This window comes from Zootermopsis nevadensis, unplaced genomic scaffold (assembly GCF_977971745.1).
Source record: "Zootermopsis nevadensis isolate Lab colony 2312 unplaced genomic scaffold, Znev_1.0 Znev_ptg000038l, whole genome shotgun sequence".
In the NCBI taxonomy this organism is placed as follows: domain Eukaryota; kingdom Metazoa; phylum Arthropoda; class Insecta; order Blattodea; family Termopsidae; genus Zootermopsis; species Zootermopsis nevadensis.
The window spans coordinates 349,181-376,971 of NW_028259170.1; the positions used below are offsets into that span (position 1 = coordinate 349,181).

Consider the following 27,791-nt stretch of genomic DNA (forward strand, 5'->3'; position numbering starts at 1 on the left):
CAGAAGTCCTTGTCCCAAGTGTTGAGAAGTTCTTGTCCCAAGTCTTGAGAAGTCACTTGTCCCAAGTCTTGAGAAGTCACTCGTCCCAAGTCTTGAGAAGTTATTTTCCCAAGACTTGTCTGCTTGTTTAAGGCTGTGCCTCACCTGTCTTAGCTGAATTCAATTTTTTTCGAAAATTCTTAGTTTTCTTCGCGTTTCACGCCATTTGCAGTCGTTTTTAATTTTTTTAAATTTCGAAAATTTTTGAAAATTCTCAAAGGGGTACCCCTTTGAGAAATTTCAATTTTTTCGAAAAATTTCGAAAAATCGAAAAACGTGGCAAATCGTCCAAAAAGCGCACAAAACTAAGAATTTTTGAAAATTTTCAACTTTTAATTTTTTTCCGAATTTTCCGAAAATTTTTGGTTTTGTGCGCATTTCAGAAGGTTTGCAGCGTTTTTTGATTTTTCGAAAAATTTGAAAATTTTTCCTTCTAAATTTGACCTGTCCCATCCCTATCAGGACTAGACTCCCAAGTCTTGAGAAGTCCCAAGTCTTCAGAAGTCCTTGTCCCAAGTGTTGAGAAGTTCTTGTCCCAAGTCTTGAGAAGTCACTTGTCCCAAGTCTTGAGAAGTCACTCGTCCCAAGTCTTGAGAAGTTATTGTCCCAAGACTTGTCTGCTTGTTTAGGTCTGTGCCTCACCTGTCTTAGCTGAATTCAATTTTTTCGAAAATTCTTAGTTTTCTTCGCGTTTCACGCCATTTGCAGTCGTTTTTAATTTTTTTTAAATTTCGAAAAATTTTGAAAATTCTCAAATTTGAGAAATTTCAATTTTTTCGAAAAATTTCGAAAAATCGAAAAACGTGGCAAATCGTCCAAAAAGCGCACAAAACTAAGAATTTTTGAAAATTTTCAACTTTTAATTTTTTTCCGAATTTTCCGAAAATTTTTGGTTTTGTGCGCATTTCAGAAGGTTTGCAGCGTTTTTTGATTTTTCGAAAAATTTGAAAATTTTTCCTTCTAAATTTGACCTGTCCCATCCCTATCAGGACTAGACTCCCAAGTCTTGAGAAGTCCCAAGTCTTCAGAAGTCCTTGTCCCAAGTGTTGAGAAGTTCTTGTCCCAAGTCTTGAGAAGTCACTTGTCCCAAGTCTTGAGAAGTCACTCGTCCCAAGTCTTGAGAAGTTATTGTCCCAAGACTTGTCTGCTTGTTTAGGGCTGTGCCTCACCTGTCTTAGCTGAATTCAATTTTTTCGAAAATTCTTAGTTTTCTTCGCGTTTCACGCCATTTGCAGTCGTTTTTAATTTTTTTTAAATTTCGAAAAATTTTGAAAATTCTCAAATTTGAGAAATTTCAATTTTTTCGAAAAATTTCGAAAAATCGAAAAACGTGGCAAATCGTCCAAAAAGCGCACAAAACTAAGAATTTTTGAAAATTTTCAACTTTTAATTTTTTTCCGAATTTTCCGAAAATTTTTGGTTTTGTGTGCATTTCAGAAGGTTTGCAGCGTTTTTTGATTTTTTGAAGAATTTCAAAAAATTTTCCTTCTAAATTTGACCTGTCCCATCCCTATCAGGACTAGACACCCAAGTCTTGAGAAGTCACTTGTCCCAAGTCTTGAGAAGTCCTTGTCCCAAGTCTTGAGAAGTTCTTGTCCCAAGTCTTGAGAAGTCACTTGTCCCGAGTCTTGAGAAGTCCTTGTCCCAAGTCTTGAGAAGTCACTTGTCCCAAGTCTTGAGAAGTCACTCGTCCCAAGTCTTGAGAAGTCACTCGTCCCAAGTCTTGAGAAGTTATTGTCCCAAGACTTGTCTGCTTGTTTAGGGCTGTGCCTCACCTGTCTTAGCTGAATTCAATTTTTTCGAAAATTCTTAGTTTTCTTCGCGTTTCACGCCATTTGCAGTCGTTTTTAATTTTTTTTAAATTTCGAAAAATTTTGAAAATTCTCAAATTTGAGAAATTTCAATTTTTTCGAAAAATTTCGAAAAACGTGGCAAATCGTCCAAAAAGCGCACAAAACTAAGAATTTTTGAAAATTTTCAACTTTTAATTTTTTTCCGAATTTTCCGAAAATTTTTGGTTTTGTGTGCATTTCAGAAGGTTTGCAGCGTTTTTTGATTTTTTGCAGAATTTCAAAAAATTTTCCTTCTAAATTTGACCTGTCCCATCCCTATCAGGACTAGACTCCCAAGTCTTGAGAAGTCCCAAGTCTTCAGAAGTCCTTGTCCCAAGTGTTGAGAAGTTCTTGTCCCAAGTCTTGAGAAGTCACTTGTCCCAAGTCTTGAGAAGTCACTCGTCCCAAGTCTTGAGAAGTTATTGTCCCAAGACTTGTCTGCTTGTTTAGGGCTGTGCCTCACCTGTCTTAGCTGAATTCAATTTTTTCGAAAATTCTTAGTTTTCTTCGCGTTTCACGCCATTTGCAGTCGTTTTTAATTTTTTTTAAATTTCGAAAAATTTTGAAAATTCTCAAATTTGAGAAATTTCAATTTTTTCGAAAAATTTCGAAAAATCGAAAAACGTGGCAAATCGTCCAAAAAGCGCACAAAACTAAGAATTTTTGAAAATTTTCAACTTTTAATTTTTTTCCGAATTTTCCGAAAATTTTTGGTTTTGTGTGCATTTCAGAAGGTTTGCAGCGTTTTTTGATTTTTTGAAGAATTTCAAAAAATTTTCCTTCTAAATTTGACCTGTCCCATCCCTATCAGGACTAGACACCCAAGTCTTGAGAAGTCACTTGTCCCAAGTCTTGAGAAGTCCTTGTCCCAAGTCTTGAGAAGTTCTTGTCCCAAGTCTTGAGAAGTCACTTGTCCCGAGTCTTGAGAAGTCCTTGTCCCAAGTCTTGAGAAGTCACTTGTCCCAAGTCTTGAGAAGTCACTCGTCCCAAGTCTTGAGAAGTCACTCGTCCCAAGTCTTGAGAAGTTATTGTCCCAAGACTTGTCTGCTTGTTTAGGGCTGTGCCTCACCTGTCTTAGCTGAATTCAATTTTTTCGAAAATTCTTAGTTTTCTTCGCGTTTCACGCCATTTGCAGTCGTTTTTAATTTTTTTTAAATTTCGAAAAATTTTGAAAATTCTCAAATTTGAGAAATTTCAATTTTTTCGAAAAATTTCGAAAAACGTGGCAAATCGTCCAAAAAGCGCACAAAACTAAGAATTTTTGAAAATTTTCAACTTTTAATTTTTTTCCGAATTTTCCGAAAATTTTTGGTTTTGTGCGCATTTCAGAAGGTTTGCAGCGTTTTTTGATTTTTTGCAGAATTTCAAAAAATTTTCCTTCTAAATTTGACCTGTCCCATCCCTATCAGGACTAGACTCCCAAGTCTTGAGAAGTCACTCGTCCCAAGTCTTGAGAAGTTCTTGTCCCAAGTCTTGAGAAGTCACTTATCCCAAGTCTTGAGAAGTCACTCGTTCCAAGTCTTGAGAAGTCACTCGTCCCAAGTCTTGAGAAGTTCTTGTCCCAAGTCTTGAGAAGGCACTTGTCCCAAGTCTTGAGAAGTTCTTGTCCCAAGTCTTGAGAAGTCACTTGTCCTAAGTCTTGAGAAGTCACTCGTCCCAAGTCTTGAGAAGTCACTCGTGCCAAGTCTTGAGAAGTCACTTGTCCCAAGTCTTGAGAAGTCCTACTCAGAATATATTTATTTTGTTTTCAGTTAATTTTCTTTGCTTTGATTGAAATTAATGTTTGTTTTTTGATTTTGTTCAGGTGATGATACTTTTTTCCAGTAGAGATTATGAAGATGAAATAAGTGAATGAATTATATTTTGTAAACTGATGTACAAACAGAATTTTTTTGCATAATAAAGACTTCTTTATTTTGAATAATGTTATCATTTAGGATTCCTGAATTCCTTCCATACACTCTAGGTAGAACTTAGAATTTTTTCGAACTTTGCCAAAAACTTAGTTTTTGGTACAAGTTCGGAAAATTCTAAGAAAAACTTGAGAAGTTCTTGTCGCAAGTCTTGAGAAGTCACTTGTCCCAAGTCTTGAGAATTTCTTGTCCCAAGTCTTGAGAAGTCACTTGTCCCAAGTCTTGAGAAGTCACTAGTCCCAAGTCTTGAGAAGTCACTCGTCCCAAGTCTTGAGAAGTCACTCGTCCCAAGTCTTGAGAAGTCACTCGTCCCAAGTCTTGAGAAGTCACTCATCCCAAGTCTTGAGAAGTTATTGTCCCAAGTCTTGTCTGCTTGTTTAGGGCTGTGCCTCACCTGTCTTAGCTGAATTCAATTTTTTTTCGAAAATTCTTAGTTTTCTTCGCGTTTCACGCCATTTGCAGTCGTTTTTAATTTTTTTAAAATTTCGAAAAATTTTGAAAATTCTCGAAGGGGTACCCCTTTGAGAAATTTCAATTTTTCGAAAAATTGCGAAAAATCGAAAAACGTGGCAAATCGTCCAAAAAGCGCACAAAACTAAGAATTTTTGAAAATTTTCAACTTTTAATTTTTTTCCGAATTTTCCGAAAATTTTTGGTTTTGTGCGCATTTCAGAAGGTTTGCAGCGTTTTTTGATTTTTCGAAAAATTTGAAAATTTTTCCTTCTAAATTTGACCTGTCCCATCCCTATCAGGACTAGACTGCCAAGTCTTGAGAAGTCCCAAGTCTTCAGAAGTCCTTGTCCCAAGTGTTGAGAAGTTCTTGTCCCAAGTCTTGAGAAGTCACTTGTCCCAAGTCTTGAGAAGTCACTCGTCCCAAGTCTTGAGAAGTTATTTTCCCAAGACTTGTCTGCTTGTTTAAGGCTGTGCCTCACCTGTCTTAGCTGAATTCAATTTTTTTCGAAAATTCTTAGTTTTCTTCGCGTTTCACGCCATTTGCAGTCGTTTTTAATTTTTTTTAAATTTCGAAAATTTTTGAAAATTCTCAAATTTGAGAAATTTCAATTTTTTCGAAAAATTTCGAAAAATCGAAAAACGTGGCAAATCGTCCAAAAAGCGCACAAAACTAAGAATTTTTGAAAATTTTCAACTTTTAATTTTTTTCCGAATTTTCCGAAAATTTTTGGTTTTGTGCGCATTTCAGAAGGTTTGCAGCGTTTTTTGATTTTTCGAAAAATTTGAAAATTTTTCCTTCTAAATTTGACCTGTCCCATCCCTATCAGGACTAGACTCCCAAGTCTTGAGAAGTCCCAAGTCTTCAGAAGTCCTTGTCCCAAGTGTTGAGAAGTTCTTGTCCCAAGTCTTGAGAAGTCACTTGTCCCAAGTCTTGAGAAGTCACTCGTCCCAAGTCTTGAGAAGTTATTGTCCCAAGACTTGTCTGCTTGTTTAGGGCTGTGCCTCACCTGTCTTAGCTGAATTCAATTTTTTCGAAAATTCTTAGTTTTCTTCGCGTTTCACGCCATTTGCAGTCGTTTTTAATTTTTTTTAAATTTCGAAAAATTTTGAAAATTCTCAAATTTGAGAAATTTCAATTTTTTCGAAAAATTTCGAAAAATCGAAAAACGTGGCAAATCGTCCAAAAAGCGCACAAAACTAAGAATTTTTGAAAATTTTCAACTTTTAATTTTTTTCCGAATTTTCCGAAAATTTTTGGTTTTGTGTGCATTTCAGAAGGTTTGCAGCGTTTTTTGATTTTTTGAAGAATTTCAAAAAATTTTCCTTCTAAATTTGACCTGTCCCATCCCTATCAGGACTAGACACCCAAGTCTTGAGAAGTCACTTGTCCCAAGTCTTGAGAAGTCCTTGTCCCAAGTCTTGAGAAGTTCTTGTCCCAAGTCTTGAGAAGTCACTTGTCCCGAGTCTTGAGAAGTCCTTGTCCCAAGTCTTGAGAAGTCACTTGTCCCAAGTCTTGAGAAGTCACTCGTCCCAAGTCTTGAGAAGTCACTCGTCCCAAGTCTTGAGAAGTTATTGTCCCAAGACTTGTCTGCTTGTTTAGGGCTGTGCCTCACCTGTCTTAGCTGAATTCAATTTTTTCGAAAATTCTTAGTTTTCTTCGCGTTTCACGCCATTTGCAGTCGTTTTTAATTTTTTTTAAATTTCGAAAAATTTTGAAAATTCTCAAATTTGAGAAATTTCAATTTTTTCGAAAAATTTCGAAAAACGTGGCAAATCGTCCAAAAAGCGCACAAAACTAAGAATTTTTGAAAATTTTCAACTTTTAATTTTTTTCCGAATTTTCCGAAAATTTTTGGTTTTGTGCGCATTTCAGAAGGTTTGCAGCGTTTTTTGATTTTTTGCAGAATTTCAAAAAATTTTCCTTCTAAATTTGACCTGTCCCATCCCTATCAGGACTAGACTCCCAAGTCTTGAGAAGTCACTCGTCCCAAGTCTTGAGAAGTTCTTGTCCCAAGTCTTGAGAAGTCACTTATCCCAAGTCTTGAGAAGTCACTCGTTCCAAGTCTTGAGAAGTCACTCGTCCCAAGTCTTGAGAAGTTCTTGTCCCAAGTCTTGAGAAGGCACTTGTCCCAAGTCTTGAGAAGTTCTTGTCCCAAGTCTTGAGAAGTCACTTGTCCTAAGTCTTGAGAAGTCACTCGTCCCAAGTCTTGAGAAGTCACTCGTGCCAAGTCTTGAGAAGTCACTTGTCCCAAGTCTTGAGAAGTCCTACTCAGAATATATTTATTTTGTTTTCAGTTAATTTTCTTTGCTTTGATTGAAATTAATGTTTGTTTTTTGATTTTGTTCAGGTGATGATACTTTTTTCCAGTAGAGATTATGAAGATGAAATAAGTGAATGAATTATATTTTGTAAACTGATGTACAAACAGAATTTTTTTGCATAATAAAGACTTCTTTATTTTGAATAATGTTATCATTTAGGATTCCTGAATTCCTTCCATACACTCTAGGTAGAACTTAGAATTTTTTCGAACTTTGCCAAAAACTTAGTTTTTGGTACAAGTTCGGAAAATTCTAAGAAAAACTTGAGAAGTTCTTGTCGCAAGTCTTGAGAAGTCACTTGTCCCAAGTCTTGAGAATTTCTTGTCCCAAGTCTTGAGAAGTCACTTGTCCCAAGTCTTGAGAAGTCACTAGTCCCAAGTCTTGAGAAGTCACTCGTCCCAAGTCTTGAGAAGTCACTCGTCCCAAGTCTTGAGAAGTTCTTGTCCCAAGTCTTGAGAAGTCACTCGTCCCAAGTCTTGAGAAGTTCTTGTCCCAAGTCTTGAGAAGTCACTCGTCCCAAGTCTTGAGAAGTCACTCGTCCCAAGTCTTGAGAAGTTATTGTCCCAAGTCTTGTCTGCTTGTTTAGGGCTTTGCCTCACCTGTCTTAGCTGAAATCAATTTTTTTCGAAAATTCTTAGCTTTCTTCTCGTTTCACGCCATTTGCAGTCGTTTTTAATTTTTTTAAATTTCGAAAATTTTTGAAAATTCTCAAAAAATTTTCAACTTTTAATTTTTTTCCGAATTTTCCGAAAATTTTTGTTTTTGTGCGCATTTCAGAAGGTTTGCAGCGTTTTTTGATTTTTCGAAAAATTTGAAAATTTTTCCTTCTAAATTTGACCTGTCCCATCCCTATCAGGACTAGACTCCCAAGTCTTGAGAAGTCCCAAGTCTTCAGAAGTCCTTGTCCCAAGTGTTGAGAAGTTCTTGTCCCAAGTCTTGAGAAGTCACTTGTCCCAAGTCTTGAGAAGTCACTCGTCCCAAGTCTTGAGAAGTTATTGTCCCAAGACTTGTCTGCTTGTTTAGGTCTGTGCCTCACCTGTCTTAGCTGAATTCAATTTTTTCGAAAATTCTTAGTTTTCTTCGCGTTTCACGCCATTTGCAGTCGTTTTTAATTTTTTTTAAATTTCGAAAAATTTTGAAAATTCTCAAATTTGAGAAATTTCAATTTTTTCGAAAAATTTCGAAAAATCGAAAAACGTGGCAAATCGTCCAAAAAGCGCACAAAACTAAGAATTTTTGAAAATTTTCAACTTTTAATTTTTTTCCGAATTTTCCGAAAATTTTTGGTTTTGTGTGCATTTCAGAAGGTTTGCAGCGTTTTTTGATTTTTTGAAGAATTTCAAAAAATTTTCCTTCTAAATTTGACCTGTCCCATCCCTATCAGGACTAGACACCCAAGTCTTGAGAAGTCACTTGTCCCAAGTCTTGAGAAGTCCTTGTCCCAAGTCTTGAGAAGTTCTTGTCCCAAGTCTTGAGAAGTCACTTGTCCCGAGTCTTGAGAAGTCCTTGTCCCAAGTCTTGAGAAGTCACTTGTCCCAAGTCTTGAGAAGTCACTCGTCCCAAGTCTTGAGAAGTCACTCGTCCCAAGTCTTGAGAAGTTATTGTCCCAAGACTTGTCTGCTTGTTTAGGGCTGTGCCTCACCTGTCTTAGCTGAATTCAATTTTTTCGAAAATTCTTAGTTTTCTTCGCGTTTCACGCCATTTGCAGTCGTTTTTAATTTTTTTTAAATTTCGAAAATTTTTGAAAATTCTCAAATTTGAGAAATTTCAATTTTTTCGAAAAATTTCGAAAAACGTGGCAAATCGTCCAAAAAGCGCACAAAACTAAGAATTTTTGAAAATTTTCAACTTTTAATTTTTTTCCGAATTTTCCGAAAATTTTTGGTTTTGTGTGCATTTCAGAAGGTTTGCAGCGTTTTTTGATTTTTTGCAGAATTTCAAAAAATTTTCCTTCTAAATTTCACCTGTCCCATCCCTATCAGGACTAGACTCCCAAGTCTTGAGAAGTCACTCGTCCCAAGTCTTGAGAAGTTCTTGTCCCAAGTCTTGAGAAGTCACTTATCCCAAGTCTTGAGAAGTCACTCGTTCCAAGTCTTGAGAAGTCACTCGTCCCAAGTCTTGAGAAGTTCTTGTCCCAAGTCTTGAGAAGGCACTTGTCCCAAGTCTTGAGAAGTTCTTGTCCCAAGTCTTGAGAAGTCACTTGTCCTAAGTCTTGAGAAGTCACTCGTCCCAAGTCTTGAGAAGTTCTTGTCCCAAGTCTTGAGAAGTCACTCGTCCCATGTCTTGAGAAGTCACTCGTCCCAAGTCTTGAGAAGTTATTGTCCCAAGTCTTGTCTGCTTGTTTAGGGCTTTGCCTCACCTGTCTTAGCTGAAATCAATTTTTTTCGAAAATTCTTAGCTTTCTTCTCGTTTCACGCCATTTGCAGTCGTTTTTAATTTTTTTTAAATTTCGAAAATTTTTGAAAATTCTCAAAAAATTTTCAACTTTTAATTTTTTTCCGAATTTTCCGAAAATTTTTGTTTTTGTGCGCATTTCAGAAGGTCACTTGTCCCAAGTCTTGAGAAGTTCTTGTCCCAAGTCTTGAGAAGCTGACGACAAATCAGCTTGCCATTCCATTATCATCGGACTAGCCCGCAAGGCGCAGGTGTTTGGGAGGTTGCCTACATGTCAGATTTGACTTCTATGAGAACTTGTTATCAGCACGAAGGGAATAACGAGTCACAAACCAAATGTAAATCCAAATTTGAATAGAAATGCTACGTTTACGGAAATATTCTTCGCCAACAACCACTAGGGTCATGAAGTTTGACGTGGATGCTGGAATAAATGTGTGAACTTCTATAAAACATCATTCTGAACTTCGATGTCAAGATTTTGTATTTTAATTGAGCTGCGGGGCAATAACCCCTGGTATAGGGTGCCACAAAAGACAAGACAAACAGTATGAGCACAAGTGAAATTTATGAATTTAAGATGTGCTGGGAATGTGGGGAAGAACAGAAAGTGAAGAATGCATATAGAATTTTGGTTGGGAAAATATTTAAACGGTGGGGAAACATATCCTAATCACATATAATTAATTACGTTTCAATTTGGAAAATCTCTCGAGTTATAAAAATACAACATGAATATACAATCTATATAATTACCTCTTTCTGAAGTAATATACAGAAGACTGACGGACAGACAGACAGACAGACATACATAGCGAGACCAACAGAAACACTTCTTCTACTTCGCAAATTAATTTCCATGATTTTTAGTAAATTAAAATAAAATGCGAATGAACCACAAAAGAAGTTTGTCTGCGTTATCAGGGCATCGAGAATTACGAAATGAGAATCTGCTTCCAACCTCAAAGAGAACACGACGCGCCACCATAGGAAACTGTTGGTTAATGAACTGTTTCACCAGATCATGACCGATGTTTCGGATGTTATTACTGCCTCCATCATCAGGGCAATCGCCTCTGAAATATCAGTCAATATCTATCAGACTATATAGTTATCTTCATAAAACTTAAATTGATTATTTATCTCAAGTGCCTAATTCTTATCGTCCATAAAACAGTGCAGCAGCCACTATTCCGTAATGGACCCGATATTGGATCTCACTCAGATGACGTAACATCATTTGTAAACGAGCGAACAAGATGATTGGTTGTTCTGTTGAACATCCTACATTGCTGTAATTGGGAAGCAAATAATTTCGACATCCATGGCATTATTTAAATGCTATGGGGCATATTTCAGGGTAAATGAAGAACCAAACCCATGGGTAAAAGTCGATCCAGTGGGGTAAGTGAGGGCGTGACGGCTGATAAGATTTTTCAAGGTCATTCTAATATTTCGAAACAGAACTCGCGTATCACAAAATAATGTTTCTCATAACAGATTACGAGCATAATTAAATAAAATATTGGGCTATTTTGTATCGTGTCACTAAAAACAGGTAAAAACTGCTTCTAGAACATGAAAACTAAAACGAGTTCTATAGTTATATAAATAAAAGGATACAAAAATTATTAAATCAAAACAATGTTAACTCAGAATCACATTATCAAACCAATTTTGTCACAGAGGTAAAACCTCATTTGTCCAAACCATAAACCAACATGAAGATGGCCGTCTTTTTGGCTGCTACGCCGTGTATTGTGGCAGACACTGGCCGACGTTTCAGATGCGACTGCCTTGAAACAGCTCCGAAATTTCGGTAAACCATCAGAACCTGAAATATCAACAAATAACAACAACAAGAAATTTTGTAGTTAGCTAAACTATGTATGTCCTTCGCCCCGAGTTCTTCTTAAAATAATCTGTACTGAAATCATTAAATTACTCCATCGTTCAATATACTAAAACTAGACACCACGTTTCAGTAGCTGGATCTGCTCACATCTTCAGGTAAAAATACATATTTTCTTGGGTCGGGCAGAGGAGCCTAATTTCACTCCCTGGTCCAGGAATTGTAATGACATAATATTCGTTAATCGACCTTAGTACTTCTTAAAACGTAAGCGATTAAAAAATATATCAATTTCAGCTGCTAGTGTTCCATGACATGAGAAGAACCAAAATACTGTGAATCAATCCCAGAAAAAAAATTGTCTGTGGACATCTCTTTGAAGTGTCGATCGATATAGAAGTATTACATATCCCTGAAAGTTAAAGTTATGGTCGGTAAAATCCCGTCCTATTTGGAGTCTTTGAACAATTCCCCTTTCATCAGTGCAAGAAATTCCCTGTCTCATAGAAATCGAATGCTCAAAAATATCACGACAAAAGTTCACACCAGATCAAACCTAATATCATTGAAGTCTCCTTAACCTTATAATCAAAAATATAATTTAAGAATTCAGTCCGTACCGCGAAGAAAACACAACACTTGACCATTCCAAAGGCCAACTGGTTAACGATGTTCAAAGAAATAATTGCTGTTAACGGAGAGATTCATACAAAAACCCATAAATACAAGATCCAACTTTGCTGATTGTTAAAACAAATTACTTACCAGTCTTCAAGGTCAACATTCATGTCAAACATCACAACAAACACAATCTTGGCATCTAATTTTCCCAACAAACTTCTGTATTCCTTAAAAGTAAAAAGTTAGTTTAATAAACAAACTTAAAAATATAAATTATACCAGGGCAAATTACATTTTTCATGTAATTCCATTACGCAAACCTTCATTACAATGTATGAAGATCCTAATTACGTAATTTAATCTTCACAAGAATTTGTCAATTTAACATATAAATAAATATTTTACTCTGGTAATATTTACTATATATTTCCCGATCAGAATCCCTCTTGAGTAGCTAAGAGTCGCTCAGCTGGTGAAACCCCCCCCCCCCCCCCCGTCTTTTACATAAACCCGAACGTCCATTACCATGTTCTCAGGAAACCACCACTGGATACTACACTGAGCTAATTTAAATCTTCTGAAATTTTTAACGACATAATCATAGTACTACGTGGGTGAATCATAATTTGCATGAAAATGTAATAATGCCAAGTTATTTGTGAACTGCAGCCCCCTTACGTAAAACGTTCTCCTTAAAATTCAACTGCCAATAAAAAAAAGAATAAGATCGAATACATTTCAGTCTATGTTCCCTTAACTTACAAAGATTACAGCACGTCCAGGATGAAATTTTAAAGAGAGCTTTATTGTACACTAAATAACCAGCGCAGTCGATTAAACTTAGTTAAATATACAATCAATCAACGACAGTCGTTCCAAACAGGTAGCAATGATAGTACCTTTTTAAAAAAACAGGGTACGACAACTTGGAAATAAATCATTCATAAATAACCTTATCCATAATGCAGTTGATAAAGCGTCGCTAAAAAACGAAAATCAATAAACGAGTCAAGAATATTTAACTAAAATCACGCTCACAGCCACACGCCACTGGAGCGGCCGAACGCCACTGCACTATTAAGGTTCTAGGTTAGCTGGTAAAACAGCTTCCTTCGAAAATTTGATTTATGATATCTCTTATCAAGACGATGCCTTGTGATCAATATGTGAAGAAAAATTGTGGAAAACAGTTAGTAGGCGAGGATTAGTCTAATGAAACAGCTGCTACTACTATCGACTGTGAAAAAATGCTAATTACTAATTACACAACTCATCCTTAAAACTTCATGTCACGTTCATAAAAAGCAAATGCTAGATTCATTCACAAATAATTTACAATTTAAAGAATAAAACAAAGTCTAACTAACCAACAATTCTGCTTCCTTCAAAGGACTTGTGTTCAATTCTCGACAAAATCTGGCATCCTTTTCTCGTCATCACAGCTTTCAGAACAGCCCTGAAACCGCATGGAGCCATACCCACCATACGTCTTCATATCGCGATATATACTGACAAAACAGCTTTTGTTTTTCATCTGTTGCATATGAAGTTGTCCGGGGAGACCGTATGTCACTTCGTCGAGATTATTTTCCAATTCAGAGGAGAAACAGCTTTAATATTCAGCCCCAAACCTATTTTTCACAAATTTCATACACGTGCTCCTGAAACCTATGAATATTCGATTGCACAAAACGTTATCCTTACAATTCTACATACATAATCAAATAACAATCACACATAACTTACAAGAATTCCAGATAAAGTTCTAGCTATCTTCAATGCTTTCTTGTAAACGTGACTATTTCTGTTCCTGCAATCCACACTGAACAATATCTGTATGTTGGTACTCTTGTAAATCTAAGCCACATGAATGTATAAACTTGTAGAACCGATGCGAGATGTTCATCCTCGAAAGATAACATCTTTTTATCTATTAAACTTGTTACCAGTTTTTCCCAGCTACCAAATATGACACTACGTCTCATTCAGTTCTTTGATTGGTAACTTAAAATACAAATGAAAAGGGAAACTGACATGCTTTAATTATCCAAGTTCCTCCAATAGTAATACAAGAGCCGAGAGGGTTTACGATGATCCGAGCTGTGCAATAAACAATCATACTGTCGTCTATACAGGGATTTTAATGCTGTTATTATAATCATCACTTTCCAATTTACATTTATTAAAACATCAAATTAAATACAATCGCAGTGCCAACTGTAAATGATGATAGGCTGAGACATCAGGATGAGGTGTGTTGCTTTCCTATTTCCATTAAGGAGTGTGACAACTTAATATATTTCACTAAAATAATTAACACTTAAAGTAATCATGATATGCTTCCATGATAAGAGAAATAATTCAATAAAAATAGCCAAGTGGCTGAGGTAGAGAAATGGTGCTTCGCAGCGGCAAAGATAAGCATGACAGAATGGCTTCAGGTGGCAATAAGAAAACTATACAGACTTTTAGACTTAAATCATTGAAGATTTTGTATCTACAAATGATCCAGTCATCAGGTATTTGGATAAGGAACAGACATCTAAAATCAAGTACACAACTGAAATAATAATAATAATATCAACTGCTTACATGGATATGAAATACATTTTAGTGCAAAACAAATTATGTCCCTTCAATTTATATTTCACAGAATTTATTACAAACTTTTCTTAACTTACTGCAAGCAGGCAACAATTTTTTTAATAGTGGCCAGGCTCATCACTGTGTAATATCAGTCGGACTACATTTTTCAGTCCCAAACTTTAGGGACAAACATAACCTTAGATACCCACAAATGCTCAGGTAGAATAGAAGAAATTTAATGAACAAATTAAAATTATTGTTCTCTGGCCAGAATACATCTGTAATTAATTAGTTTTATGGAAATATTATCTAAAATTATACTGCTTCAACTGATTTAATTACTGATTGCTGAATGAGTTATGAAAATAATTATCAATAGTAAAAAGAAAAATTGGAGAAAAAGCATGAAAGTCCATGTTTAAATAAGCAACTTCTATTTTTGTATTATTATCATTCTTATGTCCCACTACACACCATGTAGGCACTTGGTGTTAACCTCGACACTAGATAGGGGCAGGCGGCCCTCAGGAAAGGACAGGAGGAGGAAAAACCCTTTGTCCATGTTGGGGATCAAACCCCGGCTGTCAAGTCTATAATCACTCACTATACTGACTCAGCTACCCCAGATCCCCTTTCTATCAATGAAGATTATTAATTATAAACAAGTCTGTAGCGTATCGTCCCAGCGAATTATGTTGATTCTGTGTGTGAAAGTGATGGGTAGGAATAAACAATGTCACAGGTAAAGGAACTAAAAAAAAATTTAGGTACCATAATTTCTTCCTAGCGAGTCTCATTTCACATATGGTGGAAGAACAGACACTGAGGGGAGGGGGTACAGTTACTCAGGTATTTTTCACTCTATACATGTGGCAACATTTTCATGCTATCATGAAGAGTAACAAATTTCCTATGCTCATAACCTGTACGCCTGAAAGTTTCACACAATTAACCAAAGGGGACTGATGATGCCATTTGTGTAGGCATTGGAAAATGTGCCTGGAATTATAGGGTAGCATGCAGAATTTAAATCGAGTAACCAATGTGTAAATAAAAAAGTAAAACCACATTATATATACAGTACAGTTATATTTTTTCCTTAAAATCCATCTGCTAGGTGTGGAGCTGAATCCTACCTTCAATGTGTCTATTCCTCATATTCACGGCTATTCAGTTCAAACAGCAATTCAAATTCAGAGATTTAAGAATACACATGTAAAAGTGCCAGTGTAATTACAAACCTTCTTTTTCTTCATCTGACAGCTCACTTTTTAGGTAGTATAAAAGTAAGTCATGGATCCCATACACATAACTATCCAACAACTCATTCCACTTGGACACTGCAAGCGATTTCTTAATAAAATCACTCGTCATATCTTCTACTTCATATGTATTTCGTGACCAAAGAGTTCCCAGCACCTGCAATAATTAAATTTATAAAATGAACAAATCCACGTTTACGGATCACTAATTTGTGTCTGCAAGTGTATACTGTATTCAAATCAACCAAAATTCAAATTGATTTAATTATTATAATGCAATTTAAATTGTAGTTAATAAATAAACTACAATACTGTAACAAGAGGCAGCAGCAATTATTCATATATATATTTTAACTCTTAATGACAAGAAATGCAGTAGAACATAGTAAGAAAATCTTATGATCTGTCACACCTGATATACTTAAATATAAAACAGCTTTAAATCAAGTTCAAAATTCAGTCCTGCAAGCAAAGTCTGAAAATTACATGTTAATGACAATAAACAAAATGTATATAAATTAAAGAATAATGACTTAACCTCAATTTTGATATTCACATCCTCAACAAGGAGAGCAAAGTCCTGATAGTAGCATTTCATTTCATCTGGCAAGTTCTCTATACAAAGTCCAATTGCACCTGCTATGCCATTCTCTTGAGAAATACTACTTTTATTTAAATTTCTGGAACACGAAAATTTTAAATTGTCCCATACATGGGCACCTCTAGTGACAGGATACATATTCAAATGTCTGCCAAATACTACATATCTGTTCCTTCATTTCAGTAAATGCTGATGACAACTGTGAAATTGTAGACACATTTCTTGGAATACCCCCCAAAAGAAGTAAACAGGGTAAGCCTGAGAGACTTCAGAGACCAAGGACTAGTCCTGCTTGCCTAACCCACCCTTCTGGAGTAACAAAGGAACTGACCCAATGGCACATGGCAGAAGGGTAGAGATCTGACTTGTTGAAACCTCATTCCCTGCAGAATGTCCTGAAGAAGCTGTTGCCACAACCAGTTCTCCAAGATAAGAAGCACATATTCATCGCCCTGATGACGGAGGCAGTATGACCTCCGAAACGTTGGTTAATATCGACCAGACTACACAGCGCAACAACCCAGAAGACAGAAATCTTCATATTCATCGCCCTGATGACGGAGGCAGTATGACCTCCGAAACGTTGGTTAACATCGACCAGACTACACAGTGCAACAACCCAGAAGACAGAAATCTTCATATTCATCGCCCTGATGACGGAGGCAGTATGACCTCCGAAACGTTGGTTAACATCGACCAGACTACACAGCGCAACAGCCCAGAAGACAGAAATCTTCATCGCCCTGATGTTGGAGGCAGTATGACCTCTGAAACATTGGTAAATATCGACCAGACTACACAGCGCAACAACCCAGAAGACAGAAATCTTCATCGCCCTGATGATGGAGGCAGTATGACCTCTGAAACTTTGGTAAATATCGACCAGACTACACAGCGCAACAACCCAGAAGACGGATATCCTCAACAGTAATACAATTTGCTTCAACAAAGAACAGATAACCTTCCTTAATTTGCTTTGAGTACAACTCCTTAATCCTTAGTAGAGTTATTTAGATGGTGAATCCTTTCAAATTTCATTCTGTATCATCTTCAAACAACTACCAGAAATAACACATCATATTTTCTTGTGGGGTAACGTTCCGTAACTTCGATATAATTGTCAATGGTGAAAGAAATGAAATATATTGTAACAAATGTATACTTTCACTGGTCTTATTAAAAGAAAAATGGTTTTCAGAGCATGTCATACAGTATTTATAAGGAACATATTCAATCCATAGCATAAAAACATTAAACAGTTGAAGGAAAATGATAATAATCTTGAAGAATTTAATTCTGTAAAAGAAGTTAATTTGAAGTAAGTTCATGGATTGAAAGGAATGTCAGAATGCTGTTAGCGAATGAATCCTTGAATGATATTTAAGAATCCAGTCCGTACCGCGAAGAAAACACAACTCTTCACCATTACAGAGATCAACTGGTTAACGCTGTTTAAGGAATTGTTCGCTGATTACAGCGAGAACCACACAAAACCCATAAACACAAAGTCTTACTGAATGTTGGGGCAGGTGGTACGAATACTTACCATTCCATTTAAAGGATATAAAAGTAAAGTTCGGAGGTCATACTGCCTCCATCATCAGGACGAGTTTTGAGTTTCTTTCATTTGCGAGTAAGAAGGTTCCTATATTCTGGGATGTTGAGCTGTGTAGCCAGGTAGATCTTTACTAACATTTCGGAAGTCATACTGCCTCCATCTTCAGGGCGATATTTCAAGTTTTCACAGCGGTGACAATGAAGATTCCTGTCTTCTGGGATGTAGCGCTGTGTAGTCTGGTCGGAGGTCGGAGGTCACACTGCCTCCATCTTCAGGGCGATATTTGAAGTTTTCTCAGCGCTGAGTATGAAGATTCCTGTCTTCTGATATGTTTCGCTGTGTAGTCTGGTAGATGTTTACTTAACGTTTCGGAGGTCACACTGCCTCCATCTTCAGGGCGATATTTGAAGTTTTCTCAGCGCTGAGTATGAAGATTTCTGTCTTCTGGAATGTAGCGCTGTGTAGTCTGGTAGTGTTTACTAACGTTTCGGAGGTCACACTGCCTCCATCTTCAGGGCGATATTTGAAGTTTTCTCAGCGCTGAGTATGAAGATTTCTGTCTTCTGGAATGTAGCGCTGTGTAGTCTGGTAGATGTTTACTAACGTTTCGGAGGTCACACTGCCTCCATCTTCAGGGCGATATTTGAAGTTTTCACAGCGCTGACAATGAAGATTCCTGTCTTCTGAGATGTAGCGCTGTGTAGTCTGGTAGTTGTTTCACAACGTTTCGGAGATCACACTGCCTCCATCTTCAGGGCGATATTTGAAGCTTTCTAAGCGCTGAGTATGAAGATTTCTGTCTTCTGGAATGTAGCGCTGTGTAGTCTGGTAGTTGTTTAACAACGTTTCGGAGGTCGTACTGCCTCCATCATCAGGACGAGTTTTGAGTTTCTTTCATTTGCGAGTAAGAAGGTTCCTATATTCTCGGATGTTGAGCTGTGTAGTCAGGTAGGTCTTTACTAACGTTTCGGAGGACATACTGCCTCCATCTTCAGGGCGATATTTGAAGTTTTCTCTGCGTTGAGTTTGAAGATTTCTGTCTTCTGGGATGTTGAGCTGTGTAGTCAGGTAGGTCTTTACTAACGTTTCGGAGGTCACACTGCCTCCATCTTCAGGGCGATATTTGAAGTTTTCTCAGCGCTGAGTATGAAGATTTCTGTCTTCTGGAATGTAGCGCTGTGTAGTCTGGTAGATGTATACTAACGTTTCGGAGGTCACACTGCTCCTATTTCAGGGCGATATTTGAAGTTTTCTCAGCGCTGAGTATGAAGATTTCTGTCTTCTGGAATGTAGCGCTGTGTAGTCTGGTAGATGTTTACTAACGTTTCGGAGGTCACACTGCCTCCATCTTCAGGGCGATATTTGAAGTTTTCACAGCTATGAGTAAGAAGATTTCTGTCTTCTGGAATGTTTCGCTGTGTAGTCTGGTAGATGTTTACTAACGTTTCGGAGGTCACACTGCCTCCATCTTCAGGGCGATATTTGAAGTTTTCACAGCGGTGAGTATGAAGATTTCTGTCTTCTGGAATGTTTCGCTATGTAGTCGGTTAGATGTTTACTAACGTTTCGGAGGTCACACTGCCTCCATGTTCAGGTCGATATTTGAAGTTTTCACAGCGGTGAGTATGAAGATTCCTGTCTTCTGGAATGTAGAGCTGTGTAGTCTGGTAGTTGTTTAACAACGTTTCAGAGGTCACACTGCCTCCATCTTCAGGGCGATATTTGAAGTTTTCACAGCGGTGAGTATGAAGATTTCTGTCTTCTGGAATGTAGCGCTGTGTAGTCTGGTAGATGTTTACTAACGTTTCGGAGGTCACACTGCCTCCATCTTCAGGGCGATATTTGAAGTTTTCTCAGCGCTGAGTATGAAGATTTCTGTCTTCTGGAATGTAGCGCTGTGTAGTCTGGTAGATGTTTACTAACGTTTCGGAGGTCACACTGCCTCCATCTTCAGGGCGATATTTCAAGTTTTCACAGCGGTGACAATGAAGATTTCTGTCTTCTGGAATGTAGCGCTGTGTAGTCTGGTAGATGTTTACTAACGTTTCGGAGGTCACACTGCCTCCATCTTCAGGGCGATATTTCAAGTTTTCTCAGCGCTGAGTATGAAGATTTCTGTCTTCTGGGTTGTTGCGCTGTGTAGTCTGGTAGATGTTTACTAACGTTTCGGAGGTCACACTGCCTCCATCTTCAGGGCGATATTTGAAGTTTTCACAGCTATGAGTATGAAGATTTCTGTCTTCTGGAATGTAGCGCTGTGTAGTCTGGTAGATGTATACTAACGTTTCGGAGGTCACACTGCCTCCTACTTCAGGGCGATATTTGAAGTTTTCTCAGCGCTGAGTATGAAGATTTCTGTCTTCTGGAATGTAGCGCTGTGTAGTCTGGTAGTGTTTACTAACGTTTCGGAGGTCACATTGCCTCCATCTTCAGGGCGATATTTGAAGTTTTCTCAGCGCTGAGTATGAAGATTTCTGTCTTCTGGAATGTAGCGCTGTGTAGTCTGGTAGTGTTTACTAACGTTTCGGAGGTCACACTGCCTCCATCTTCAGGGCGATATTTGAAGTTTTCACAGCTATGAGTATGAAGATTTCTGTCTTCTGGAATGTAGCGCTGTGTAGTCTGGTAGTGTTTACTAACGTTTCGGAGGTCACACTGCCTCCATCTTCAGGGCGATATTTGAAGTTTTCACAGCTATGAGTATGAAGATTTCTGTCTTCTGGAATATAGCGCTGTGTAGTCTGGTAGATGTTTACTAACGTTTCGGAGGTCACACTGCCTCCATCTTCAGGGCGATATTTGAAGTTTTCACAGGGATGAGTATGAAGATTCCTGTCTTCTGATATGTTTCGCTGTGTAGTCTGGTAGATGTTTACTAACGTTTCGGAGGTCACGCTGCCTCCATGTTCAGGGCGATATTTGAAGTTTTCTCAGCGCTGAGTATGAAGATTTCTGTCTTCTGGAATGTAGCGCTGTGTAGACTGGTGAATGTTAACCAACGTTTCTCAGGTCATAGCCCTGACGACGGAGGCAGTATGACCTCTGACACGTTGGTTAACATCGACCAGTCTACACAGCGCAACAACCCAGGAGCAGTAATGTTCATGATATGGATATTCAAATCTGCTCTTAAGGTGATACAGTACGATGTATATCGAGACAGTCCACGAAGACAAAGGCTGGGAGATTCTTGCCTACAGCTCTTCATGTTATGCGAACAGGTGCTCTGTTTGTCCTTGGAGCCTTACAATTACAGAGGTTCCTTCAGTCTTTCCGCCTTTGTATGTTCACCTGAACCAGCTGATACCGAATCATTTTCTCTAACCTTTCGTTTGCCTTCCTTTTCTGCAATATTAAAAGAAACTCCTTCCTTGCTTGCCTCATCGAATTTCTCCACTAGCTCTGGAACCTCATCATTCTCTTCGATACTCGCTCTCACACCAGCAGCACTATTTGTCACATTAGACGCAAGACGTTTTAGCTGTGTTAAACCTTCTGGTTCTAGCTGGCTCAAAATTCCTGACAACATTTTGGTAATTTGTTTGTTCTCCCCATGACCAGTAATGGTAAAAGTGTTTGCTGCTAATGATGCTTGGGATTTTGGGTTATTAAAATGTATGACAGTGCCATCATCTTAAAGTCGTGAGTTCGATCCTCCGCTGCGGTAAGTCTGGTGTTTTACTTTGTTTTGAGCTCACAGTGGACGCCTCAGCTCGTTTATATTTTTTTGTATTTGTGTTTATTGTGATAATATATCTTCATTTTGGGTTTGTGTTCTATGTGGCTATTTTTTATTTTTACCGATCCACGCGGATCATATTTTACGATCTGTTTAATGGCCCATAGAAAATGATAGCAGAGCATGGTTCAGTTTAAGGCTTCGACCGGGATGTTCTTTTGTTAAATCTTACGTGGTACCGCCTGATTCGACTTCTAATGGTTAAGTGAAGTGTTTTCTTCGCGGTACGGTCTGGATTCGTAAATATTATGAAGACGAGCTTCGGCTTCAAAGGGTTAACCAGCTGATTTTCGTAATGGTGAGGTGTAGTGTTTTCTTCGCGGTACGGACTGAATTACTTTGTGGACGAGCCTCGTATATCACGCGGAAAGTTCAACAATCCTGTCGGCATTGACACGAAAGCTTTGCCTTTAATCACCGCGAGATTCGGGTAATTAGAGAATCTTTCAGCAGCTCAGATAATACAGCGTCGGATTATCAATAATTAACCGGAAAGAATGTGTAATGAAGCGGTCATAGCCTGATTAACGTACTATCTAGACATTTGCGTAAAGAAACTGAGAAAAACGAAAACCTGACAAGAGGGACCACCTTCTGGCCGATTTTTGAATCTGAGAACACCCCCCCACCCCACACACGCGAAGGGAAAATAAGTGCTAAGCACTCGGCCACGACATTCGGTAAAATTAGACAGTAATTTCTCTCTATGTCACCAACATTTGCATCAGAAAATCAGAAATCAAAATAAACGAAGATTTCAGTAAGTACATAAGCGGGAAGTGGGTTTAATGTACGGTATGCGAAATACATAAATGTATTAAGTCTATAGTTGCAACAGTAAACAAAGTCCCTACAACGTATTTAGAATAAAACATCGGCATGATCTCGTTACCTGCTTCCAATTTCACCCATAAATTTGATTTCTTGGACCGCTCTTCTGGAGTACAGCAGAATAAACAGGCATCAATAAAGACTTGACATCGGAATTACGAAGCAGTAAGGCAAACACATTCCAGGCTTCTTGGTTAGTTAGTTAGTATAGGTACAATTAAGCTTATAAACACGAGAAGAAAGCAGAATTAGGGGCAGATTTAAAACGTGTGAAAGTGTAAAAATGATTGTAAAAGGGGTGGACTACCCTCGATCTGCTTTTCAACTCCTGTGTTCCGATGCTTCAGTGTTTACTAAGGCAGGCTTTGCTTTGTGGGCTTCGTTAACAGTCATTTGTTTTCATTACATTTGTCCCCAAGTGTAACTGGTACAGAGTCACACAGAACACGTGCTAAACCTCGGATTCTGCAGTTAATCATAAAAGTCACTTAGCTTTAAGGACACGATACTTCAGGAAATTAAGTTAGTACAGTGATCAGACTCTGGCTGGACGACCAGGGTTTGAGATTTTTGCATTTCCCTTTGGTGCAATTTCAAGTTTCATTTCAATATGAACGACCAAAGAAAATTATAATTTGCAATTTCCCCCCAGAGGTTCAACTAAATTCAAGTCAGTCTACTTGTTTAATACTGATTATCTTAACTGGGGAGTCGAGAATGCAGATTGCGTAACACCCGTTACAAATTATAACATTTAACAAAACGAGACTGACCTGAACTTCAGCACGCGAAACAAACTCCGTTCAAATAAATTCCAAACATTGACCCCAGGTAATTAATGTTCTGTGTACAGCCTCAAGATAATCGCGATCTGTCGTGTGTACAGTTGCATTAAAATCAGCAGTTGATTGAAATCTGTTCTGTACGTAATTTGGTGCGTTCCATGTAAACGCACCTCAGGTCTGATTTCTCCCTATTGTGTTCACAGTTGTGGTCAGCGCCAGATCAAATTACGCAGCATCTGAACCTTCTGCTGCTTTATATGAATCGCCTGGAAATATTAAGGTCTGAAGGCCGCGAGGTGGCCACCAGCCTTAATGACGTCAGCCTGCATGGAGGAACACCGGAAAATGTCCCTGTTACTCAGTTTTACATTAGCGTTCTTCGGTTTACACACAGCAATTGCATGAGCAGAATTGTCATCAAAGCAGAAATAACAATTAACTACGACTTTCTATGCACCGCTTGGATGACCCATGATTCCAAATTTTAGGTCTTGAAGGATTTTCGTTCTTTCATTACTGAACATACGGTGGCATGTTTGAATTAGAAATATTCCGACATTTTTAACAAGACGTTCTTTTAAACCTTAGTTTGCATCCAAATACATAATTAAAAAAGTACATTCTTTGTCGTACCAGGACTAACTCAAGCAAGTAGCAGGCGTTATAATCGGGAACAATTAACTTGAAATCTTATCTGTTCACAATGGGACTGGTAGCCAGTCCTTAGTACGACGGACATCATACCAGGGAAGGAAGAGCCTCGAGGAAAACACCGAATAGAACTCGCCATCTGAAAATACACTTATTAAAGCTTTGGCATTTCCTTTGGCCGTTGTCGAGATTCGAGAGAGAGAGAGAGAGAGAGAGAGAGAGAGATTATTGTGCGAGCTTCTTCAAGATTTGCAATCGTATTCTGGTTGGAGGAATTAATATTCCGTTTCTATTTTTTTATCATTCTGAGACCAGTTTCTTTTAATACATTATCAATGGCTGTTAACGCGGCTAACAATTTGAAAAGCGAAGAACAAAATGTCTTATTTTCGCGGTTAAGTTTCACTCCACACGCCGGAATGCAGGAGAAACGACTGTTAGCCAGCTCAAACCAACCCATCAGAGGCGCTGTTAGCCAGCTCGGTCAGGCTTACGCTGGTCGTTTGCGAGCGCACGCGAAATTAGAAGAGACGTAAAAGGCTTGAGGAGGCGAGGGACTGAATGACATTCCGAACGGTCGCGTTAGCCAGACGTCGAATGTTAACACATTACATTACCTTGCACGCTCGCGTTTGGCGCAGAGGATGGATCACGTCTCTTGCGTAACTTCTGTCTCACGCGTGTGCCGTGTTGTCATCGTGCGTCATAAAAGACGAAATTGTGGGGGACTTACTAAAATTTTATTTTATTACAGAGACTTCGTTTCCAAGGAAAAAATGACTGAACTCGGCAGACCATACACAAAAATGGAGAAACGTTCAAGGAACAGGTTAGGCAATTTCTTGGTTCTCGATACGAAACTGATCCTTGGTTGTGTGACAGTAAGGTCTGGTCTTCGGTCCTATTTTCCGAGAGATATTCTGACAGCAAACGGCGTTAGTGACGTCACACCTTTCTTTGAACAGAGAAGGCCGAGTTGTAAATCAATCACGCAAATTCTGAACAGTCTGAAGAGGGCCGTCTTGTTGTTTGGAAGAAGTTTACAGGAGTATCAGAGGCTCCGTTGCACGACCATAATAATGGAGGCAGCAGGAACATCTTGTACGTTGCCAATCTATCACATTACACAGTGCAACAACGCAAAGACTGCGATTTTAATATCTGCCTGAAATACCTCTACATAGAGGATATCGTAAACGCTCAGAATAGGAGGACATTTTGAGTTTTCCTTCATCGCAGAACTCAGTACGATAAGAAACTTCGTGTTCAGTTAGAAACTTCAACAGTGTCTATTGGCTCTTCTCATGACGCCCAGAACGACGCCATTGATTTCATCTCAACTGTGACGACAAAAAGAAATCAAATAAGAGCGTAGAGAACAGTTATTATGTCTATAATTGAAGATGAGGTTGTCGAAGTAGCTGGAAAATGCCAAGTATCATCTTTTTTTGTTACGTGACTCCTGACAGAATTGTGCAGGGACGATTTATCAGATTTTCAGACGTCGGCGATGACTGCTCTGCTAATTCCTTGTCCAGGAACGTATTTAACGTAATAAATTAACTTCAGCGTGGTGAACAATTAGTATTCATTGTCGACTGTTTATGTTAAGGTGTTAGCTTGGCTAACACCTCGAAGAAAGAAAAATAGATGTCTTCTGTCTCATTTTCGTGGTTCAGTGGTACTTTATCCACTGAGACGCTGCGGATTACTTAAGATACTGCGTTAGCCACGTGCTCGCCACGTCCGTCAGCCCCAAATAAGCGGGTAGGAACGCACAGCTCGTGATGCGTAACAGTCCTTTCTTTTCACCTGGTCGGTTCTTCTCTGTCCCAGTGGATGGCGTGCCGATGAACGACTGAAGTCAGAAGGAAGAAGGAAGACCTCGCTCCTCAGTTTCTAAAAGTGTTATCCGGGCTAACACGGTTTCCACTTATCTGTCCTCATCAGCGTTAGATAACGATTTGATTTTTTTAGTTCCTGTATCTCAAAAGTTGTTTCAAGACTATACAAAGAATAGAGAATCGCGGACAGACGATAAGGGGTGTTCCTCCAGCATGCTACAAAATTCCGCACAGTATCTAGGACTTCGCGTGTTATTTTGAACAAGATAATCGTTTCTATTTTTCAAAAATTGGAGGGAGTCGTAGATCAGCCAAATATCTCTCAAACTCCAAGAAGGACTCTACGCCATGAACTTGGTTAAGTGCCCAAACGCACCTTCCAGTTTTTTGCATAATTTTGGACGATCGTGCTACCACGAGCGCGGGTGAGACCATCTGTGCCCCTGAGCTTGGGGCTGCGGAGTTTAATGCCATACAGATGTGTGTTGCGGGTTGCTGCTAGTCGATCGAGGCGCGGCGGAGCAGCCGTTACGACTCCACCGCATTCAAATGCAAACTGCTGCCGCCATTTGCATGGCACGTTTAATAGTTACACGAGTTCTTCTTTCCCCGACTACGCAGCAGTAATTTCCGGTGTTCGCTCTCCTGAAACTCGACCGAATGAGCAGGGGAAGTTCAGTAATACATAAACTTACCCTGAAGGAATTTATGTGCGTACAGGCAGACGGACGAAAATGATTTGTCCCCATTACGGCATTCGCGCAAGGAACACATTAACACTCGAAACATTTTTTGAAATTATTATTCGCTCACTCGTCCCTGAGAGCAAAAACGTGAAAGCTGTTTGATTCCGAGTAACGACGTTTGATTTCAATGTGACCACTTATTTTCCTTTTTCAGAGAACGAAAGATTTTCTTTTTCATGTTCTTCCCAGCATTGGCAATACATATACAAGTTTCTGAGTAACTGTTTCCCAACAAATTACTTGCAATCACATGCCGAGGGATGTACAGCGTGGGCCGAAAGTACTGCCACATTACCTGCCATACATTTGTAGAACAAACGTAAATCGAGAATGCCTGAGAACAGGGATCACTTTGACCTCCCCAAGGAACTACAAGAAACCCGGAAAATACTCGAGTGATGAGGGGCTTCATAATCTGTAAGACACAAATGAGAGAAAATAATTCCAATAGATTTTGAAGAAGAAAAGTGGGGGTACGGACTCATGTGATTCGGAATTTTAACACGGAAAACCTTTCCTTGTTCCATAAAGCAGGCTCCACACGTACAGGTATGTCTGCACGTGTGTAGCCGGCTTAATAATAGGAAAATTTGTTCACTAGCTTAACTACGACTAGATTCTTAAAAAAGCTCTGCTCGGCGCCGTTAAACAACCGAAACATTCATTCACCTAACACTCAGCATTTAATTACAGCAAAATGTTTCTATTCGTACATAATCGTTCTAAAAATCTGTAATCAATATCTTATACCATAGATCTCCAGCATTTTATATATATTATGTTCATTGTTTTCTGTAGGTTAGTTGGTTTATTAAGCAGAGCTCTATCGACTGACACAGTTCGAATTCACAGAACATAAGACGGCAATGACTGGTAATGACGGTTTTGCAATCATTTATGGGGAAGCTTTCGAAGCACTCCCATTGGTCCCATTCCGTCGTTTGCAAGACACAACTGAGAAGAAGCACGATTATCGAGAGACAAGCGAACCTGCAGACAGGCCGTGAGAAGACGTAGGAGCTGCAATTACGTCACTAGAGCCCTAATTATGGACAATGCTAATGCCAAATCCCGTCTCTGGATAGGATGCAGGCCCTAACACGAGGCAAGAGAAACCCTCAGTCAGTATGGCACGTCCCTGACCGAGATTAGAACCCAGTATCTGGTGAATACAAATATCACAGAAATCAGAAACCATTGGCTTTGTTGTAAGAGTTCAGACAAGCGACGAGGACGACGCTTGGCTCCTCAGAAGCTACACCCTGAAAGCGCTGCACAAATGAGATTATAAACTGCCTTTGTCGGGACGCTTACAAGGAACGTAATGGCACGTTGCTATGGCGACGCTCACGTTCTGATTGCTTCTTTTGTCTGTTGTCGGAACATAAGTTCAATTGTGGCTGAATCTGGTCCCTTCGTCCGTGCTGCTCCGAATAGCGGAGGAGAGGCGCGTGCCCCCACCTTCTCTTGTTTGTTAACTCGCCTTTAACCAGAGATTTTCTAACTGAATCCCCCCCCCCCGATCGAAATGTCATCATTCTCATCTTCTTACAACGCAGAATAATGTCTGTTCGTTGCATTCGCCCAGTCGCCTGGAGAGGGGTGGGGGGATCGAGTCTAGAATTGGTTCTCTCTCTAAACGTCATTAACAAAACACAATCCCTGAGCGCCTCTTACAATTGATTCTTTGTTCACAGTAGGCTGGCCGACGTTTTAACCGAAACCGTCGGTTTCGCGACGTTTATACTACGCCCGTCATTTT

General features: G+C 38.8%; 1 protein-coding gene across 5 annotated transcripts in view; it reads right to left on the minus strand.

Moving 5' to 3' along the window:
* The window catches only part of LOC110841044 (ryanodine receptor-like), a 317,152-nt gene that overhangs the window by 209,360 nt on the left and 80,001 nt on the right, over positions 1-27,791 (minus strand). For 3 of the 5 annotated variants that reach the window (XM_087360111.1, XM_087360107.1, XM_087360106.1), the window contains one exon: positions 13,548-15,431. The exons of the other annotated variants lie outside the window; for them this stretch is intronic. The gene's annotated coding sequence lies outside the window, so the exon portion shown is untranslated. Of the gene's footprint in view, positions 1-13,547; positions 15,432-27,791 lie in introns of those variants that run through there. 5 annotated transcript variants of the gene reach the window in all.